We start from the raw sequence: 14789 nt of genomic DNA, 5'->3' as shown, positions 1-14789 counted from the left end.
CGATAAGGAGTAGAGTTTCTATGCGTTATCTTGAATTGTTCACATACCTCTCCCATCAGACGACTGTTCAAATTTGCAGCATTATCGGTAATGATAGTTGCAGGAATGCCAAAACGGCAAATGAGATTGAAGTGTACAAAGTCTACCACAGCTTTCTTGGTGACCGACTTGAGAGTGATGGCCTCAACCCATTTTGTGAAATAGTCAATTGCCACCAATATGAATCTATGCCCATTCGAAGCTTTCGGCTCGATCGGCCCAATGACATCCATGCCCCACGCAACAAATGGCCAAGGTGCTGACATCGGATGGAGTTCTGTTGGAGGTGCATGAATCAAGTCACCGTGCACCTGACATTGATGGCATTTTCTAACAAAACTGAAACAGTCCTTTTCCATAGTTATCCAGTAATACCCGGCTCGCAGAATTTTCTTTGCCAGCACATAACCATTCATATGAGGTCCGCATACTCCTGCGTGCACTTCATGTATAATTCTTTCAGCTTCCTCGGCGTCAACACATCTTAGCAGGTTGAGGTCCGGGGTCCTTTTATACAAAACATCACCACTTAAGAAGAAACCACTCGCATGCCGTCTAATGGTTCTTTTCTGATCTCCGGTGGCTTGCTCAGGGTATTCCTGTGTTTTCAGAAATCTCTTGATATCATGATACCAGGGTTGACTGCTGGGTCCCGCTTCAACCGCATTACAATACCTGTGCTTTTCTTTGATTTGAATCTCCAGAGGGTAATTGTGGGCATTGCCTGGGTAAGGCAGCATTGAAGCTAGAGTGGCGAGTGCATCGGCTAGTTCATTATGACACCGAGGGATATACCTGAACTCTATCGACTTGAAGCGTTTGGTGAGATCTTCCACATGCTGTCGATAGGGAATGAGCTTAACATCTCGAGTCTCCCACTCCCCTTGGGCTTGCCGGATAATCAAGTCAGAGTCCCCCATGATTAATAGATCTTCAACATCTCGGTCAATTGCCANTTCGAGGTACAGTCTGCAATGCCATGCTTTTTCACTGTATATGTGAATCTAGTCAGTTATATCTCTGCATACGAACCCAGCATAGGAGTACCTGACATGATAGCAATGTTTTTAAAACGAAATTTAAGTTGGTTACACACTATTAACACTAGGATAGAGTAGCTATCACGAACAGCCTAAACAGTTCAAAACAGTCCAGTACAGTCCATAACAAGTAGTAAAATTTTAAATACTCATGAAGCTTATGTAACGAGTGATATGAGCACTCGCACCAATTCGTTGAAAAGAGACTAGAATCAACAGAAAATCAAGCATCACTTTTTATTTTCATTTCCAAACTGCCAAGCTACATACGAAGTGTTACCTGGAAATTGGAAGAAAAGCTAAAAGAGCAGGAGTCCACAGCAGCGAGAAGGAGTGAGCAGTGTTAAGCACAAGAGTAACAACAAGTCTCAAATGGAAGGTCCATCAGCCAGCCAAACAGAAGGTACCCCAGAATTTTGACCACTACCAAATGTTTATAGCTTTACTAAAATGACATACTCTAAAATTCTCTGCAATTCTATACTACTACGAAAGCACAAGGAAACTAGTCCATATCCAACTTATGTGAGCTGGAATTGTTATTCAACGACTTGGAAATCTCTAATAAATTCAAACCAAGAACCAAAAAAAGAATCAATGGAGTAGTAAATTTTAGAGTTCAGCCGCCCCAAATTTCCAGAGTTTTTCAATGCCCCGAAAATCTCCCTTGTACTCCAAGTAACAATGCCTTTATAGGCAAGTTACTAGGGCAACTTCAGACTTTATTTTTTAACCTTTTAGTCCTTTTTAACTTCTCTTTTTAGCTAGTTAGTCCTTCAATTTATGACTTGTTGGTCAAGTAATGCTACCAAGTTCCTGAAACTTTAATTGAAACCCCAATCTAGAAGGTTCTAGGGAGTTCCAATTCAGTTACTGCAAGATTCCTTGACTAAAGTATCTAAACTACCCTTTTATTTATTCTGAAATTATCAACCTATACTAATTGACCCCATCCCCTTTTACTAACCATGGTTAACTAAATAAAGGTCTAGACTATTCAGCTATAACCAAAAAATAATTTTAAAAACTCTAAAATTGAATTATTGAATCCAATTAATACGAAACAAGACTGAAAATTAACCCTAATTCACACTACTGTCAAACTATCCGTTAAACAAAATTAATAATCAAAATCAAACTAAATCGATGTTGAACTACACTAGACTAAACAGTAAAAGCGAACAATCAAAGAACATGAAATGACCACAGGATTAACTAATCAGAAAATTCTAACAGAATCAATCGAAACAAAACTAAGCTAAAAATCAAAAATAATGCAAAGAAAATAGAATCATCAAACAAAATCAAATGAGGAAATAAAACTCACTGATTTAGGTCTTCTAATTGATTGAATTCGAATTGAGTCCCCAAATAATATTATATGTTTGTTCTTGGTAAGAACAAACATATAATTTATTTAGGAAACCAAATCGACACTTGGTAGTCTTTGAAGGATTCAACCAGTTTTTATAAAACCCTAGATCTAAAATTTTGAAAGTTGCGGTTGGATTTGGGGGAAAATAGTTCGGGGTTTAGGCACAGGAGAGTTAGGAGAGTGTAGGGTGTGATTTTTGGGAATTTTGGAGAAGTTAGGGTTTTGGGCCGGAACTTTGATTCGAGATTCAAAGGTCTTGGGTGTGTTTTGAGGGAAATGGATCGTGGATTCGGAACAAGGAGGTTGAGATGGGGTAGTGGTGTAAATTTGGGCGAGTTTGGGGCATCGCCGCCGACGGAGGCGATTTCCGGCCGGCGGCGGACGGCGGAGGAAGGCGGAGACACGATGGGGTATTGGCCGGCGTTACAGGGGTGGTCTGAGATGGTGAATGAGGGGTAGGGGGGGCTGGTTCGGACACTAATATATTAAAATTAACCCACTTCCCAGCCGTTGGATCAAAGATCCTCGACGGTCAGGATTAATTTTAACAAAACGACGTCGTTTTGAAGGGGACGGGGGCTGGACCGGGTTGGGGTGGACTGGGCTGGAACTGGGGGCGGGTTTGAGGGCTAAAACTTGGGCCAACGGATTGATATTGGACTTGGGGTGAATTTGGCCCAAATTTGGGTCTTTTATTAAGGTGACTCAATTTTCTTTTGATTTTGTTTTCTTTCCCTTTTCAAATTAAATCTTAAAAGTCTAAATTAATTCTAAAAATTAAATTAACCTACCCAATCTATTTAATAATTGGCACAATTAATTAAATATCAAAATCAAAGCTAAGAACTAAACAAAGCAAAAACAACTCATTTTTTGTGATTTTTATATTTTTTGTGAAATTCTAATTACTAATTAATCTAAAAATATATAAGATTAAATCCTAAATGCAAATGCAATGCGAATTTTTGTATTTTTTATGAATTTGTGTTAAATTAAAACTGCAAATAAACACGAAAATTATGCAATTAATTCCTACAAATTAAACAATAAAATAATTAAAAAAAAAAATCCTAAATCTAAGAAATCTGTAGGAGTAATTCATGCGAGGCAAAAATCACATGCTCACAATGAGCCTTCAAGAATGTCAAGAAACGCATGCAATGATCAACATTTGTTACACGACATAGAACACTGTCAAGTTGTTCACAAAAGAAAGTGAAAAAGAAACAGAAAAAAAAATGAGAGTCTTACTAGTGAAAACCCTCACGGGCACTGTAAGACGACGGTAAGCAGATATGAACAAATGAGAGAGACTTGCTGGTGAAGACCCCTCGGGGCACCACTAGTCGAAAGTGAGTCGTGAAGATGATGTGAAGGATTGGCACGAACAAGCCCGACTTCAAAGGTCATAAGAATGGCAAAATGGAAGATTGGATTAGTTTGATAAATTAGGCCGTTGAGTCCAAAATGCATGTCATGACCATTAAAGCTAGTTATTGAGAAAAAAATAGAAAAAGAGAAAAAAAGAAAAAAAAAACTCTTTCCATGTCCTTCTCGACCGGGGCATTTCTTGTTGATACTTGTTTCTTTGCATCATTGTGTCCTTCACTCCGAGTCAGTCCTTGTCAAAACAAGCAAGAAAAGATTTCAAAATCTGCTACCAGTTTTTCAATTGCACAAAGTAAATATAGCCAGCATATTCAGTTGTTATTGTCAAAATACCTTGAGGATTCATGCAAAGGCTCCCACCCAAAGGACTCTTGTCAGCCTACTTGGTACAAACAAAGATAAATGGTGATTCTCTCTGACAGGCAAATTGCTCAAAAAGCGGAAAGTCAGTCGAGATATCAGAAAAGGCCACCTAAGAAAAGATCTCCAAGTGGGATAAGGCTGATTGAGCCACAAATATAAATGGTACTGGGTTTGGAACAATTAGGGTTGATGCAGAGCAAAAGTCTATTGAACCCGACTCAAGCTGATTGAAGCAAAAGCCAAGCTGCCCAAGACTCCAGGCCACAAACCGACCACCATTTTTAAAACTGACAAAATTCTCTTTGTATGAAACAGGAACAAAGCAATGCAAGAAAAGTGATTCAAAAGGAAAAAAAAAAGAACAAAAAAAAAAGAAAAAAGAAAAAGAAGAGCAGAGAAGGGCCGACAAAGGGAAGTTTCTCAATTTTTTTGTCTTTATTTGTCTTGCTAGTGTGCATAAATTTTGCATTGCTCATCTCATTTTTCCTCCTAGGATAAAAGTCCTAGTCTGATGGATTTTCCTCCCAATATAAATCTTAGTCTGATGAATCTTTCTCCTAAAATAGGAAACCTAGTCTGATGAATTTTCTCCTAGGATAGAAATCATAGTCTGATGAATTTTTCTCCTAAGATAACCAAAAAAAAAAGACCTAGTCTGATGAACTTTCTCCTAAGATCAAAATCTTAGTCTGATGAATCTTTCTCCTAAGATAGGAAACCTAGTTTGACAAATTTTCTCCTAGGATAATTTGAAAAAAAAAGGAATGTCTTGAACAAAAAGGTCATTTGTCCATGCCTTTGAAAAAAAAAGTTGTTTTTTCTACAAAAAAAAAAATCCTTCTTGGTTCATTTTAGCATAAGTACACAATTTGGCAGTCTCATTTTTCCAACATAGGGCTGCAATCCCTAGTTGAGATTTTATTTAGGGCCTCCATTCCCTAGTCGCCTTTTTTGCCAACATTAGGGCTCCAATCCCTAAGTTGAGATTTTTAGACATAGGGCTTCCATTCCCTAGTCGCCTTTTTTGCCAACATAGGGCCTCCATTCCCTAGTTGAGAATTTTAGATATAGGGCTCCATTCCCTAATCTTTCCTCCTAAAGATACACAATCCTTATTTTAACACTTCCAAAAAATAAAATAGTTTAGATTTTTGTTACAAATAACTCACGGAATTTTTCTAGTGAAAACTGGGGCAGAAAATTTCGTTCGTTTATTTGTTTTTGTGTCTGAGCAGGTTTTACCTCGAGACACAGGGTTCGAGATGACCAAAAGAATGAGTCTCAATCCAGAATAAAGAAAAAGAAGAAAAAAAAGATGTGAATCCAAATACAGAAGTTAATGGAAGATGTGAGTTGCTCAAGACAGGGCTGAGTTCACAGGCTCTGCATGTCCCGTCTTGGTTTGAAAAGCTGAAGAAGATTGAACCAACACCTGCAGCTAACAAGCATCAAGATTCAGATCAGGGTCCGCATGAAGCACCAACCAAGACTCAAGATCAAGCTTCAGAAGACTCATAGATAGGAATCTTGTAACTCGTAGCTGATAAGCTTAGTTAATCTTTTTCATTTTTGATTTTGATGTAGTAACGAGACCGCGGACCGGAGCCTCGGACGGAACCTCACTCGACTCTCTCATCCTCATCACACACTCCATCACCTCATTCATTCCTGAACTACACGTGGCCTGATTCCTTTATAGCCAAGGATATGTAAGCAGCTCAGATACCAGGGCTCGGTCACATTCCCCTTTGCTCTTAGTTTTAGTCTCTCCAAATAAGGGTCGGGTCAAAAAACCTGTCTAGTCATTCTTTGTCTGAAAACTCTTCGCGTTTCCAGTCAAAGAGGGGCAGATGTAGACATGTGATTTTTGACCCTCCCCAAGATTTTTATATTTTAGCATAAATATTTAGTTTAGATTTAGTATCGCTCTCTTTACTTTATTTTATCTAAAAATAAACTACAAAAATATTTTCCCTTATTCTAGCTAGTTGCTATTTGGTCTAGTTAGTTTTATTTTTGAAAATACAAAAAATAGTCTTGGCATTTTAATTTTCAAAAAAAGATAAAGAAGAAAAAGTTCAAAAATATTTTACATTTTAGTATATATTGAGTAGTATTTAAATTTAATTAATATAGTACTTATATATCTTCTCTAAACATTTTTATTATCTTAAATATAGTAGTATCTTTATAAAGCTATTTTTAATTCATCCTTTTAATAAAAGAAAAGAAATGAAAAAAAACAACCAAAAAGACATGATCCAACCCAATTACACTTAGCACATTCTTCCCAACCCATTAGCCCACTTAAGTGCAAGATTTAATCCTAGCCATCTATTTTCCTTCTAATCCAATAGTCATTATTCCTTCCACCTCCATATAAAATACCTAATTATAGAAACTCTTACCCAAGTTTTCGATTCCTAGACCTAGACTAAAATGGAAAAAACGGGAGTGAGAACAAAATGAAAGGGAGAGGCGTAGGGTACTGTGCTTTTGGATCTTATTCCATTTCTTGATACCCGAACTTCGTTAATTTCATACCAAGGACGTGATATTCCTTTTGCTTTCTCAATAATAAAGCCTTTGACCTTTGTATTCGTTCGCCAAATCTTGTTCAAGGAATTGATTGAGCAGTCCAAGGATTACCATGGTCAAAACCATGGAAAACATCAACATTTGGCTAACAGTAAATGAATTTTCTGTCAACACTGCACGTTTCTTTTAGCCCTCTTAAAAATCGAATGCAATGGGTGAGAAAACACATACACATGAACAGGAAAGGGAACGAAGGAAACTGGGAAAAACGGAAAATGGGGGATTAGAGGATACCGACGGAATCAGCGAGATTTGGACTGAAAAATCGGGAAATTTTCCTTCTTGTCCATTCTGTTTTTTTTTTTCTTTTCCGAAGGTGAAGTTTAATTGAAGTTGCGTTCGGGTTTTGAGCTTTTCGGTTACGATTCGAGGTTCCGATTTATAATTTCGGTGTCCCGGTCCAAGGATTGTTGCTTTGTTTAGCCCGATTGATTTGCAATTCTCAGCTTTGTTCATCAATAAAAGGTTCATTTCTCAATTTTCATCCTCATTTCATTGTGTTATAATAGCTTGGTGCGCGTGTTGATTGATTTGTAATTCTACCTCGTTTGAGTAGCATATCCTAGCTTTCCTTTAAATTGTTTAATTAGTTTTTATTTCGATTATGATGTATGTTGTTTTGGGTTCTTGAATAAGTGTTATTATTTAGTGATAATAATTATGGCTTTAAGTTCCATTTGTGTGTTTCTATTGTTTGTTAAATAGATTAATTGGACAAGATTTCTTTGTAATTGAATTTGGTGGGCCACCATACAGTCTTGCAAAAATGAAAAGTTTGCCGTGTGGTTTAATTTGAAGCTGGGTCATTTGGTTTGTTTGGACACAAGATTAAAATCTGATTTTTGCCTTAAGGATATTTGCTTTGGTTTTGAAAGTATAGGGAATAAATGGATTCAATTATGTTGGGTCTTTAGCAATGGGTAACAGGCTGACCCAATATTTCCGTAATCTAGTCCGATTGAAAACTCCATTAATTTTGCTAGCATGTTTTCAAGCATTGTAAATTATGTAGTGATTCCTGACTCCTTGCATAGTGTTATTTGACATTGGACATTTAATTTCATCAATAAGACCATACTTTTTTTTTTTACAATTATTTTCTATCCATAATTCATGGCCCTCACAAAAGTAGTTAGTTTTGTTGTAGAAAATTTGAGGTGTGCCATTTTCATTAAATAACCCATGGCCCTCATATAATTAACTTTTACTCTTCAGAAATTCGAGGCGTGCCATTTAGCAAATTTTCATGGCCCTCACAAAGTTGCACACGCGTAGTTATTTTAGGCGCGTTATTTTAATAATTTACCTTCCTAAATTCGGGTGCACATTTATGTGACCCAAATCCAAATCACAACAATGTTAGATAAAATATGTCAAGGATCGCGGGTGCATTTATGTGACGCGGTTCAAGACATGTTTTAAATAACGTTGAAATCTTCCTAAAAAAAGATATAATTGAATAAAAGCGGTTATCAAGTTAAAATGCACATAGGCTAAAACATGTACTAAAATCAGATAATAGGCCAATTATAACAGTTGAGCGACCGTACTAGAACCACGGAACTCGGGAATGCCTAACATCTTTTTCCGGGTTAATAGAATTCCTTACCCGGATTTCTGTGTTCGCGGACTGTAATACAGAGTCAATCTTTTCCTCGATTCGGGATTTGAACCGGTGACTTGGGACACTATAAATTATCCCTAGTGGCGACTCTGAATCTTTTAAATATAATCCCGTTTCGATTGTCCTTTAATTGAAAAAACTCCCTTTATTATACCCTCTCTCGCGGGTGTAGTGAAAAAGGAGGTGTGACACCAACTTGTCACGACCCCAGTTCGCCCTCCGTGAACTGTCGTGGCGGCACCTAGTCTCTACGACTAGGTAAGCCTAAATTTGCGGAACATAACCAACTTGCGGAAGTAAAACAATTTAAAAATAGAAATAAAGCAATAATAGTGTTCAAATGTGCCGCTCGGCATACACCATATATAAAACTCAAAGCCAATATCCAAATCCAAGACCCGGAAACCCACGAATCACAAGCTAAGGAAAGAGAAATACGTCATAGCTCTAACTCCAGAATTTGTCTAATAAGAACAGAAAGCACAGAAGGGCTAAATACTAGAAAGCAGGAATAGAAAGGGACTCCTCGGTCTGCGGACGCGGCAGATGTACCTCGAAGTCTCCAAGTAGTCGCCTCCCTCAAGGATGGTAGGCCTGAGAAGAAGTGCCTGGATCTGCACATGAAAAACATGCACAGAAGAGGCATGAGTACACCACAACAGTACTCAATAAATGCCAAGCCTAACCTCGGTTGGGTAGTGACGAGGAAGGTCAGGGCCCTACTGAGAATAAATAAATATTTAAGTGACAGGATAAGATAAGCAATGCAATTGAGAATCCACGGTAAGAGCCTATACAAGATAATAAAAGTACAATAACGGAAAACAGAGATAAAGACAAACCACAAGGAACTACCACTCATAGCAAGGATGATAACCGGGGATCTCTTGGTATCCCGAGGATCTCTAGGTATCCTTAAAAATATACTAGGGATCTCTTGGTATCCCGAGGATCTCTTGGTATCCTCAATATACGTGTCGGGGATCTCTTGGTATCCCGCACCTCAGTCCAGATCATAAGTACTTACAGGGGATCTCCCGGGATGCCGTCCCGTAGTCCCAAATTAAAAATACATAGCAGCAACACAAGAAATACTCAACAAATGTTAGATTTCGTACTAAGTAAACAGATAAGTCCAGAAGAATTAAAATGGGAAATTCAGAAAAGTTTAAAGCTTACTCTAAGGATTAAGATCAGAAGATGAAGAGTAACTACCGAGAGAACTGAGAGAATGAGAATGAAGCCATAGGGTGGTTTTATATATTTAGTGGGTAAAAGTATAATTTTGTTAAAGCTTATTGGGATATCGGTTAAACCGTTAATAAATTGGGCAAACCGAGACCCGAATAGATAACCCATTAGTCAAATAACATTAAACCGTTATCGAACTATTTACCCAATAATCTGATACCGATAACCCAATAGCACTTTATCGGTTGGGCTATCGGTTATACCCAATATATGCCCAGGGGCGAGGCCACCTTTTGCAAAAGGTGGTCAGTAGAAATTTTACAAAAAATTACACTGTATGTATGAGTAAAATAATGATTTTAGATGTATAAAACATATATTGAACACCTTTATAGAAAAATTTAATTTACTTCTTTCAAGTCTGAATACCCTTGAAAATATTTCTGGCTTCGCGACTATATATGCCCAACCCTAGGTGTAACGCCTACAAAATCTTACCTTCACAGTACCTAGCTTATCATATTCAGTAGCGGAGGCAGGATCTCCAGGGGGTTCAAAAAAAAAGTTAAAAAAATTGTAGCTAGTGGGAATTGATCCTATGATGTTAGGAAGGTTTTGAACCCCCTTGACCACTAAGCTACACTTTTGGGATGTGGTAATTAAGGGAGTTCAAAACTTAATCTATATAGGTAAAAAATAAATTTTGCCTTATATACACAGTATAATTTTTTTCCTAAATCCTCCGCTGATCATATTTACTGTTGTGAACTAAAGTTTTCTTATTTAGCTTCGCCCCTTATTGACGAAATGCCCATTGATTCCGTCTAACTGGCCGTTATTTGTTCTTTACTTTTTTTCTTTCCTTGTGTTCTCCTTGCTGAAGGGAGCCTTGGAGGAACAATAAAGTTATTTTCGTGTGACCTATATGTTATGGGTTTCAGCCGTGGAAGCTCTTGCACCCGGATAGACTGCATAAATAACACCCCTTTAGTATATGGCCTTACCTGAATCCTACGTGAACACATGCATCGGGCTGCATTACGTCCTCCTTCTAGAAAATTGAATGCTGTCAGATTCTTCTTGTATTAGTGGAGACTGGAGAGCTTGTGATGTACAAATCTTAGACGAAGTTTGTTCAATTGTGTTATACAAAGTATAGGTGCATCCAAATTCAATAATAAAAATACAGGTAACTCCATAAGTTGGATGTTCATATTTTTTCACACATCCAATTTTTGTTAAGTCAATTCTCACATTAGTAAGTCCGCATTAAAGTGTGTGTGAACCTCAAAATTGGATTATATTTGTACAGAAGGATGTTGATAGAGAAAATATTGGCAAAGGGAGTCATTCAACATATATTCAAATTCCGTGTTCATCACCAATGTACTTTTAGGAAGAAAGATGGTTCTTGGAAGTTGTGCATTAATTATACCAACTTGAATAAATAGACCTTCAAAGACAACTTTCTTGGAGGAGCAATTATCTTTGCTAAGATTTATCTAAGATATGACTGTCATTTTATCAAGATGCCTGATGAGGAGGCTAATATAACTGCTTCAAAAATTAACTAACATCTCCTTAGCATCCAAAGCTTGATGATTTACTATTTAAATATTGCTTTAAGGTGTAACCTAAGTAAAAAATAATCAAATGCGGAATTCTTCCTAATCTTTTTTCCGCAGTAACTTTTAAAAGATAATGAACCTCTACCAAACACAATATATACCTTGGTTACAATTAATGTCTGTGTATATATACTTTATTGAGCAAATTCTTATTGACATTATTGCATTAATGGCATCCAGTGAAGCACTCAAAAATAACCTGTCACTAACCTCGTCAACTTTTCATAAAATTATTTAGTGATTCACTTAAAGAAAATCAGCAACATATATGAGCATCATGTTGAACAATTACGTACTTGGTTACTACGCTACGAGAGAACAGGCCATTAGCATCGAAATTTAGCGTGGAACTTCAGTTCCCTAGCTAATATAAGTCTTTAGCTAGGGATATAGCTAGAAAAGTCCTATTTCCTTGAAAAGTTTTTCGATCAGAAATTGTCACAAAATAGCTACGAATTAGCTAGGGACTATTCCTTGCTAAATGATAGCTACAGATTTTCCCTAGCCAAATTTATAGCTAATTTTTAGCGGGAATTCTAATCTGACGCTAAATTTATTTTTCCAAAAGAGCGTAGTTTAGCTAGGGGCACAGTCCGTAGCGCATCCCTAGCAATGTGCTAGCTAGGAAAGTCTCCTTAGCTAATCTATAGCCAAATGTTAGCGGGAATCCTATTTTGGCGCTAAATTTTTTTTCGAAAGATTAGTCTTTTAGCTAGGATTACATTCCATGGCTAATCCCTAGCTAAAAAGTAGCTACAGACGTTTCCTTGCCAAATCCATTGCTAAGGTTTAGCGGAAAGTTACAGTATGGCGCTAACTTTCTTTTGTCAATTTTGATTGTTTAGATAGGGATGAATCCAAGCTAGTCTCCAGCAAATGATTATTATTATTATTATTATAGTGGTAATAAAAGTTTAATTACCGTCTTTGACTTCTGATTGAAATCCCTATATTAAAGGCAATCTTTTTCTCAATTTTGTAAAGTTAGGCTAAAAGTAAATTAAAATCTTTAGTTACCTTATTTTAATCGAATTACTATATCTCAATTCCTTAAACTCCGCTAAATTCCCACACATTCTTCCACGTCTTTTCACCTTTCTAAACCCTCAACTATCATCTTTCAATTTAGTGAAGGAAGAACTCTGATTACCGTTGCCTCTTGTAAGCTTCCGTGAAGGTAAGAATTTCTCCTATACCTGAAGTATATGAGCAAAGAGGTCTTTTGTGAGTGTTTAATTTTTTGTGAGTGTTCATCATTCTCGCACCAAAACAGTTGTGATCATTGTTTAATTTTGTGCTAACTATGGAACTAATATAGAGCAATTCCCCCAACAATTTATGTTCCTATCTTCTATATAGAATTGAAGTTTTTTCAGTCGTATGATTTAAATTGTTTCTATTTGTATGATTTGTTTGGTTTTTTCTGATTACTAGTTTTTAGGGTACACGCGTTGCGTGTGAACCTAGTGTCTACTAAAATTTAAATAATCACATTAATATAATTTAAAATATGTCTGAGTTATAAAATCAAAATTAAAAAAGAGTTTAAGTTGCTTAAATTGATGAAAGTTGATCCGATTCAGCTAATTAAATAAATAAAGGAAGTAACTCTGCCCAAGTCTGTGGATGCCTTGTTATAATTTTGTCATATATGGGTTTAATATTTACATTAGAAGTCTGCCAAAGTAGCACAATTTATCAACTTGTATTAACGTCGTCGCAGATAGCATGTCAAGCTTGCACAGTTCTAAGAAGATAGAAAATTTGTGTTGGTATAAAAAGTAAAAAAGTTGATTCTTGACATAAATTAACAGTGGCGGATCCATGTAGGAAGTGCTAGGTTCTAAGCACCCATTGCATTTGACTGGAACCATGTGTGACGACCCAAAGGGGTCATCACCTGTTTTAATTAATTCTGTGCTTCCGAGACCTTGAAAATCTCATTTAGAGTCGCCTCGATTTGGATGCACAGTCCGGGCGCGTAGCCGGAAAGCTTAAATGTGAAATTCTGTGAAAAATGCTAAATTTTGATGTTAAAATGAATAAATTTGACCTTGGTCAATATTTTGGATAAACGGACCCGGACCCGTGATTTGACGGTCCCGGAGGGTTCGTAGGAAAATATGGGACTTGGGCGTATGCCCGGAATCAAATTCCGAGGTCCCAAGGCCAAGAAATGAATTTTTCTGTAAAATTATTTTCTGAAATTGTTTAAAGAAATAATGAAAATTTATTAGAACGTGTTGGTATCGGGCCCGTATTTTGGTTCTGGTGCCCGGTACAGGTCTTATATATGATTTAAGATGTTTCTGTGAAATTTGGTGAAAAACGGACGTCGTTTGACGTGATGCGGACCTAAATTGGAAAAAAAGATATTTTATGAAGTTTGAGAGAATTCTTGGATTTTGAGGTTTAATTCGATGTATATGATGTTATTTTGTCAATTTGATCGCGCGAGTAAGTCCGTAGGATATTTTTTAGGTCGTGTGCGTATTTGGTTTGGAGCCCCGAGGGCTCGGGTGTGTTTTGGATAGGCTACAGATGCATTTTTGAACTTTGAAAACAATCTGGTATACCTGTTCTGCAGTTTTTGCATTTGCGAAGCAGGTCTCGCGAATGCGATCTCGCAAATGCGAGCCTGGTATCGCAAATGCGAGGAGGGAAGGCCTTGCAACTGATCGCAAATGCGATCAAAAGGCTCGCAAATGCGAAGTGGGATTTGTCGCAAATGCGACATTTTTGGTCGCAAATGCGAACTTCACTTCGCAGTTCCCACATCTGAGGGTCGGGGTTCGCAATTGCGAACCCCTGTTCGCATTTCCCATATTTTAGACCTGCATTTTTGTTACACTTAACCGATTTTGAACTTCATTTTTCATATTTTCTCAAACCCAAACACACTTGGGCGATTTTTCAAGGTTTTCTTCTTCTCCAAATCAATTGTAAGTCAATTTTAACTAACTTCCTTCAATTCTTAACATCTTTTAACATGATTTCAACTTCAAATCAATGATTTTCATAAGGTGTTTTGGGTAGAACCTAGGTTTTTTAAAAATTGGGGATTTGGACCTCAATTTGAGGTCCGATTTTAAAACAAATTACATATTTGAGTTCGTGGGGGAATGGGTAATCGGGTTTTGGTTCGAACCTCGAGTTTTGACCACGTGGGCCCGGGGGCGATTTTTGACTTTTTGGGTAAAACTTGGAAAAACTCATTTTCATGCATTGGGGTTGATTCATTTAGTGTTTATTAATGTAATTAAGTAATTTGTGATTAGATACGAGCGAATTAGAGGTGGAATCACGGGGTAAAGCTATAATTGAGGCTTGAGTTGTATTCAAGGCATTGAGGTAAGTGTTTGGTCTAATCCTAGCTTGAGGGATTAGGAGTTGAGTCTTATTTGCTAATTGCTTCTTGTTGAGTACGACGTATAGGCATGGTGACAAGTATCTATACGTTGGTGTCGAGCATGACCGTGAGTCTTAAATTGATAATTGTTGTGTTCTTAAATGACCCTTCAGATGCTTTAAATTGATGACTC

The sequence above is a fragment of the Nicotiana attenuata genome, unplaced genomic scaffold, assembly GCF_001879085.1.
Source record: "Nicotiana attenuata strain UT unplaced genomic scaffold, NIATTr2, whole genome shotgun sequence".
In the NCBI taxonomy this organism is placed as follows: Eukaryota; Viridiplantae; Streptophyta; class Magnoliopsida; order Solanales; family Solanaceae; genus Nicotiana; species Nicotiana attenuata.
This window is presented reverse-complemented; position numbering follows the sequence as displayed.